The 8,214-nt window shown below is 43.2% G+C and overlaps 1 non-coding gene across 1 annotated transcript; it reads right to left on the reverse strand.

The window, feature by feature from the left end:
- Positions 1-4,339: 4,339 nt before the first annotated feature.
- Positions 4,340-4,413, reverse strand: Trnar-ucu (transfer RNA arginine (anticodon UCU)). The gene has a single exon. It is a non-coding gene; the product is annotated as a tRNA-Arg (tRNA).
- Between the last annotated feature and the right edge of the window lie 3,801 nt (positions 4,414-8,214).

Consider the following 8,214-nt stretch of genomic DNA (forward strand, 5'->3'; position numbering starts at 1 on the left):
AATGTTTATATTTTGGGTCATGATCTTGGTGTTCCCCAGTATTATTTTTGGTATGTGTGATTTATGTCTTTTTTACATGAGGAAATTGTAGGGAAAACGTTCTTATTACCGCTCGTGTAACCGGTAGTGAACTTGTAACCGAGAGGCCTTAGTGGAGGTGACAGAGAACAGCAAGAGAGATGAATTGAGGGCCATAAATGGTGAATGAAGCGACCAGGCTGTGTGAGTGATTTTGGGAAGCAGCTCTCAGTGGGTCGCACCTTCAAAGAGACTCCTGGCCAAAGCTCTCTTCACCTTCTGCTTATGGTCGGACAATAAGGCAGCAGTTCGCAAAACATTTTACATGGGCCAGGTGGCAATCCGTTGTGAAGGTGCCATTTGGAACAAAGTGGGTGGAGAATGTCAGTTAAGAGAGACAGCTGTAAACTGAGCTTTTATGCAAACAGTGGGAAGGTCACAAAATTCAATGCATTCTCATGTTAGAAGCTGGGACGATACAGAAAGAGTGGTTTATATACGTGTTTAGAGGTGCCTAGACTGAAACCCCCCTGACGCCACGAAGTCGCCAGAGTCGCGAGAGTCAAAAACATGTATTTTATTGGTACGAGAGTCTGGGAAGCTTAATAGCCTTCTTTTAGAAATAGGATAGGGTTGCCCAAGAAAGATTATATCTGTCTATAAATGAGGGACTCTCATCTACGTAGACGTTTTTTGCCACAATGTGGCCATGCTTACTGTGAGAATGACACCTCGCTACTCTAATGTCTTCCTTTTTCAGACAAGAGTGATTGGGAGTCGCTGATTGGCTCCCCTCGGGATATACGAAGCAGAGGCTTGCTCCCCCAGCGTGGTAAACCTAGTGCTGTGTATGGATTGGCTACCAGGCCAACAGAACAGTCAAGTCCGATTGGTTTGTGTCATGTGGGGGCGGTTTCGTTTTTGCTAACTCGGCTACCGTTCCAAGGCTTGGTGGAAAGTGGTTTTGATTCTTTGCCTTCTTCGTCTTCTGTTCCTCCCCTGGTGGAGGACTTCAGGTCTTTCCCTAGTGGGTGAGACTTGTGGGCGGTATCTTTTGGTGGACTAAGAGCCAGGGGTAGTTTCCAGCTGTACCGACAGCGGAACTGCATATTATCTCGGATGTATGGTGCGTCACGAGGGTGAACTTATTCGTCAAATTAGATTGGCCAAACCAGCGAACGGGTGCAGCTCACACTGAAATCTACCCAGATTTCAGGGCTCTGATGGGGAAGTTTCCCGCGTTCTAACAATCAAAACACCAGATCGCGTAGCTTTCAAATTTTCGCGGACGCGTCAGAACATTACTGCTGCCGCGGCGCACCGCTTCTCGCTCACTGCACGTCGTTTTATGCTGCCGACTGAATCAAGGTGAGAACGTAAAACACTGCTGCACCGGCTAAAGGTTGTTAAGTGATATTCACAGCTCTCTATTCTCAGGTGAATATTGTAGTATACTCGCTCATAGTTGATTCCATTTCAAAAAAGATGGGCATCACAGTGGATTTACGTAAACAATTTCAGACTACGTCGTAAAACGGAATAATCGAGAGGAGAATTTCTATAGTTTTAATCTGGATGTGCGCTTTGCCAATCAAACAATATTCCTTTTCTCATTTGTGTTTGTCATTTTTGTGTAAGATTTATCAGCTAGTTGAAGTTACAAAAGGAATAATAAAACTTGTCATTAATTTGTAAACTTAAATACATGACTGATGTCGTGCATACTCCCTTAACTATTGAATGTTTTTGTTTTATTGTGGTGGTACCTGTGTACACCAGCAATTTAATGTCGAATCTTATTAAATTAATTAATTAGATTGTTAATTTGCCTTCTGAAAGTGACTACAGACTTAGGCAACAAAAGTGTCATAAGTAAATTCTCTAATTCGTATATAAAAATTAAGGACTTAGCTCACGATCGAAGGTTATTAAGAAGAATATTTCCTTTATATAAAAATAATAACATTTAGCATCGCTCAGGCACATATTTATCATTAAAGCAAGCGATGGCTTTCATTCGATTTTCCTGTCTCATTCTTATTATTCTTTGTAGATATTCTATAATACGCATATTTATTTGTAGCTTACTTCTTTATTCCTTAGAATTTCGCATTCCCAGTTGCTTTTACTCGTCCAACATATTCTCTAAATGTGGCTGTATTATTGTTCCCATTATAAAACGCAACGTCAGAACCTCCTCTCCAGTGCCTTTATGTTGACTGGTAATCAGTAAACCTAATTTTCAACATCTTTTATAGGATCACTTGAAAATGTTTCGCCACACTTCGCGACAGACTTCCATACAGAGCTTAAGTTTATGTGCTACCCCTCATTACCTCCGCTTTCCTTCCGTTTACCTTTGTCCATATTCTACAATCAATAGATTGTACATTCCATTCAACAACTCCTGTAAGTTTACTTCACTTTTACGGATGATAGAAAAGTCATTAGCGGAATTTATTACTGTTATGCTTTCTCACTAAATTTTAATACCACTCATGAACTTTTGTTTTATTTTGTTCAATATTTTCCAGACTTATAAATTTAAAAGTAGTGGCGAAATACTGCTTCCCTGTTTCACACCTTCATTAACCCGAGCACATCGTCCTGGGTCTTTCGTTTCTTTTGCTCCCTACTGATTCGTGTACATAGTTATCTTACCCATTTTTCCCCACAGCTTATTCCAGTTTTTCTCAGAATTTCAATCATCTTGTCCCATTTTACAGTGTCAAGTTCCTTTACTACATCAACAAAGCCTATGAAGAGTTTAAATCTTTTTCGAGTCTTACTTCCATTATTAAGCTCGACGTCAGAACTGCGTCTCTAGGACTCTTTACCTTTTCTGAACCCAAACAGATTGTCATCTAACGGTTCCTCAGTTTTATTTTTCATTCTTCTGTTGAACATACTTGTCAACAAGCTGAATAGACGAGCTGGTAACCCACTGGCACGAAATTTCTGCACTTACTCACCCTTGTTATCTTCGGGATTCTATAGGTTGTACACTGTACAGGCACACTACCGTGATCATATGTGAAAAGCGGACCGCTGTGAGGCGAGTAGGAAAAGACTCAGTGAGGTTCTGGAAGGTATCTCGATTGAGCTTCCCTGTCACGAAAAGCCCGATCGAGGAGCTCCCACAGATTCTCGACTGGATTTAAATCCGGGAAGTTCGGCGGTCAGTGGAGTACGGTATACTGGTCATAGTGCTCTTCTAACCCCCCACGTACAGTGCGAGCTGTGTGACACATCCCGTTGTCCTGTTGCTAGATGTCATCGCACTGAGGAAAAACAAACTGCACCAGGGATTGCCATTGTCCCCAGCGATAGAGCATGAAATGGGATTCACCTGAGAAGGCCATCTGTCGCCACACGGCGGACTTCCAGTTGCGGTATGAGCCTAATGAAATTAGAAATTTCCAACGAATTTTATTAATTTCTTCTCCGTTATATGATAGAAAGTCTTCGTAAGCTGTTTTAAACTCAACTGCTATACCTTTTATATCAAGTCATAACCCCCTTTCCCCCCTCGCTGGGGCTTGCAGTTTAGTCTCCAAGTATCACTCTCCTGCATATAACGATGGAATACGCTTTGCAGTCTTAATGTTGCCACCAATATTTTTAATCTCAGAGAAAGTTATTCTGACTCTTCTATGTAGTGAAGCCCTTCTGATTATTTCTTTTTCAGTTTCTTCACATTTTTGCCACAACCATTTCACTTTAACTTCTCTACACTTCCTCTTTATTTCATTCCGAAGTGACTTACATTTCTGTATTCCTAAACTTCCTTCTTTCATCGATCAATTAAAATATTTATTCTGTTACCCTATGTTTCTTCGCAGCTACCTTCCTTGTACCTCCATTTGTCTAGGTATCCTATGCTGTTGGACTTTCGAGAGATGCCTGCTCCTCTTTAACTGAACCATGTACTGTGATATTCATTATCGCATTATCTACAGCCCAGAGAGCTTCAAACGCTTCTCATCCTTATTACTTCAGAATTCCTCTTCTTTCCACATTGATTCTTCCATAGCCATCAACATCGGTCTGCCCTTCATCATGTCTAACTATTGTAATCTGAATTTATATGTGCTTCTATCTAAAATTTACAATCCACCTACTGATTTCAGAATGTCTGTCTCAACCATGAGTTAATCTAGCTGGTATCTTTCAGTGTCTCCAGGCCCTTTCTGGCTATACCTTCCTCTCTTGTGACTTTTGAACAGTTTATTCGAAAGTAAATCTAAATGATGACTAATTGAAACCCTCAGCTGCCGACAGGTGTTGTTGATATACCTCTACGTGGACAGCTGAAAATGTGTGCCCCGACCGGGACTCGAACCCGGGGTCTCCTGCTTAGAGGGCAGACGCTCTATCCATCTGAGCCACCGAGGACACAGATGAACAGCGCGAATGCAGGGACTTATCCTTTGTACGCTTCCCGTGAGACTCACATTCCCAACTGTCCACAATTCTACATATGTAATGTACCTTATAGACATTTGCCCATCCACTCATTACTCGCGCACACTTCGGCGATTCCCCTGGGTAGCCTTTAATTATATATATGAAGACAGTAACTGTTCTCGAAAGAACAGATCAACAACACCTGTCGGCAGCTGAGGGTTTCAGTTAGTCATCATTTATTCCACGGAAAAGCTGCGCGGTCATATGAACACTTACTGTCTTCATATAAAAAGTAAATCTATTGCAGAACTCAATTAAACTTTCTCCTTCCTCGTTCTACACGCAAGCCCATATCATACTTAAACTGTTTCTTCTATTACCTCCCCTGCCATAGCGTAATTGCATTTTCATATCCTTTTGCACACTATATTACCAGTCATATTCTTTCTTCATCTCTTCATGTTCTGCTTGTTACGTCGTCATGTTTGACTGAAACATTGTCTTTACCACTGGCTTAAGGTCAGTTATTATGGGAGTAATCCTATCACTGAACTGCCCTATCTTCCTATTCATGACCAATTCTCAGCCCATTAACATATTTTCTGGTGCTGCTGATGTGACCCTTACTTCGTCTGATCTAAAATATTATTTTCTTGGATTTCGCAGATCTCCACTATATCTAGTTGAGCCTTTCCATTCTCTTTATCAGATTTTCCAACTTTCCTAACACGCCCAAACTACAGGCATTCGTCGTTCCGACTCATATAATGTAACCTTTTCGCTCTTTATTCAACATTTTTCTCATTGTTAGCACCCTCTAGGCAGTCACCTCCTGGAGATCCGAATAGTAAAATAATCCGGAACCTTTCACCGTTGGAGAGAACATTGCACTCTTTTTTCAAGTACAGGCCATGTCCCCTGTGGATATACCGATGCGACTTTATTATAATGGTTTCCATTGCCTTCTTCGCCCTCACTTCATGGCGTTGATCACCCACCTTCCCATCCCAATGGCAAGAGAATACCACCAATCCCTTCCCTCTCGTCCACGCTTTTAGGCAAGGCCATTGACAGACCGTGGATGACTCTTTATACTATAAGTTTTCGGATGCCATTGTTGATGACTTATTCCTGAGCTAAGCTCTGGCTGCGATCGAATTGGTACCCAGGACGTTTTGATTTATAGTCAGAGAATTACTCCTTGACGACAGTGGTGGATGCGTACGTAGTAAATAACCCAAAAGATGGAGGCGAAGTGTCGGAACGTCTCTCGTGGGAAGCGGTGTGCCTGTGCACTCAGCCACGCACACTACCGTGCTTTACTGCGGCGTTGGCTGTCTGCTGACGGTCGACGCTCGCACGAGTTGCAGGCAGTCGCTAACCGCGACGCTAACCGCATTGTGGCCGTGGTGGCTCGGCCACTGGAGGCTGCACCTCCAGCCAAACTAAGGGAACGTCCCTATCACTGTGACGTCAGTAATTATCGGAGTTGAGCAGGTGCCGTAGGATGGCTGAGAGCTCTGCGCTGCGTCGCGAGCGAGGGCTCTCTGGTACACAAACGAATTTCCCTAATCCTTCCGGCCAGAAATAACCACTCTCTCGTTTTAATTGCCACAGAACAAAAATGCCTGCAATAAAGCATATTGTATGTATGGACACCTCTCTTTCCGTCACCAGTAAAGAAAATTATAATTTTCTATACCTCAGATGCAAATTCCTATTGATAGGAAGTGTACCAGTTTTATTATGAGTGGGAAAAAACAACTGCAAAATTTAAACTTTTATTCCGCCCACGACTAACGTTGTTTGCGTATTACAAGAAGAAATTCACGTCTGTAATACATTACAGGCCATTAGAATTGCTACACGACGAAGAACACGTACTACAGACGCGAAATTTAAAGGAAGAAGATGCTGTGATATGCAAATGACTAGCTTTTCAGAGCATTCACACAAGGTTGGCGCCGGCTGGAGTGGCCGAGCGGTTCTAGGCACTACAGTCTGGAACCGTGCGACTACTACGGTCGCAGGTTCGAATCCTGCCTCGGGCATGGATGTGTGTGATGTCCTTAGGTTAGTTATGTTTAAGTAGTTCTAAGTTCCAGGGGACTCATGACCTCAGAAGTTAACTCCCATAGTGCTCAGAGCCATTTTTCAACACAAGGTTGGCGCCGGTGGCGACACCTACAACGTGCTGACATGAGGAAAGTTTCCAACCGATTTCTCGTACACAAACAGCAGTTCACCGGCGTTGCCTGGTGAAACGTTGATGTGATGCCTGATGTAAGGAGAAGGAATGCGTACCATCACGTTTCCGACTTTGATAAAGGTCGGATTGTAGACTATCGCGATTGCGGTTTACCGTATTGTGACATTGCTGCTCGCGTTGGCCGATATCCAATGACTGTTAACAGAATATGGAATCGGTGGGTTCAGGAGGGTAATACGGAACGCCGTGCTGGATCCCAACAGACTCGTATCACTAGCAGTCGACATGACAGGCATCTTATCCGCATGGCTGTAACGGATCGTGCAACAACGTCTCGATCCCTGAGTCAACACATGGGGACGTTTGCAAGACAACAACCATCTGCACGAACAGTTCGACGACGTTTGCAGCAGCATGGACTATCAGCTCGGAGACCATAGCTGCGGTTACCCTTGACGCTGCATCACAGACAGGAGCGCTTGCGATGGTGTACTCAACGACGGACCTGGGTGCACGAATGGCAAAACGGCATTTTTTCGGATGAATCCAGGTTCTGTGTTTACAACATCATGATTGTCGCATCCGTATTTGGCGACATCGCGCTGAACGCACATTGGGAGCGTGTATTCGTCATCGCCATACTGGCGTATCACCCGGCGTGATGGTATGGGGTGTCATTGGTTACACGTCTCGGTCACCTCTTGCTCGCAATGACGGCACTTTGAAAAGTGGACGTTACATTTCAGATGTGTTACGACCCGTGGCTCTACCCTTCATTCGATCCCTGTGAAACCCTACATTTCAGCAGGATAATGCACGACAACATGTTACAGGTCCTGTACGGGCCTTTCTGGATACAGAAAATGTTTGACTGCTGCCCTGGCCAGCACATTCTCCAGATGTCTCACCAATTGAAAACGTCTGGTCAATGGTGGCCGAGCAACTGGCTCGTCACAATACGCCAGCCACTACTCTTGATGAACTGTGGTATAGTGTTGAAGCTGCATGGGGAGCTGTACCTGTACACGCCATCCAAGCACTGTCTGACTCAATGCCCAGGCGTATCAAGGCCGTTATTACGGCCAGAGGTGGTTGTTCTCGGTACTGATTTCTCAGGATCTATGCACCCAAATTGCGTGAAAATGTAATCACATGACAGTTCTAGTATAATATATTTGTCCATTGAATACCCGTTTATCATCTGCATTTCTTCTTGGTGTAGCATTTTAATGGCCAGTAGTGTACATTGAAGTTACGAAAAGCTGTGATAAGAATACGCTTTGGAACAAATTCACATTGAAATATACTGTTTATCTATGTAAAATAAGGTTTCCGGAGAAATATAGAAAAACGAGTAGCAATTCTGACATTAAAGCCCGTCTTAGAATATAGGCTGAAATAACGCAGACCTACGTTTATAAAATATGGAGTTTTAGAAAAAGCATTTCAACATGAAGACTAGAATATTCTCTTTTAAATTCAGAAGCTGTCAGGGATAAATACAGAAAATTTAAGGTCACTACAGCTCGTTCAGAAATGAGACTGCGGTTATATGCAGAAATTGAGAGGACTGTGATACA

Source organism: Schistocerca cancellata, chromosome 8 (assembly GCF_023864275.1).
Source record: "Schistocerca cancellata isolate TAMUIC-IGC-003103 chromosome 8, iqSchCanc2.1, whole genome shotgun sequence".
NCBI lineage: Eukaryota > Metazoa > Arthropoda > Insecta > Orthoptera > Acrididae > Schistocerca > Schistocerca cancellata.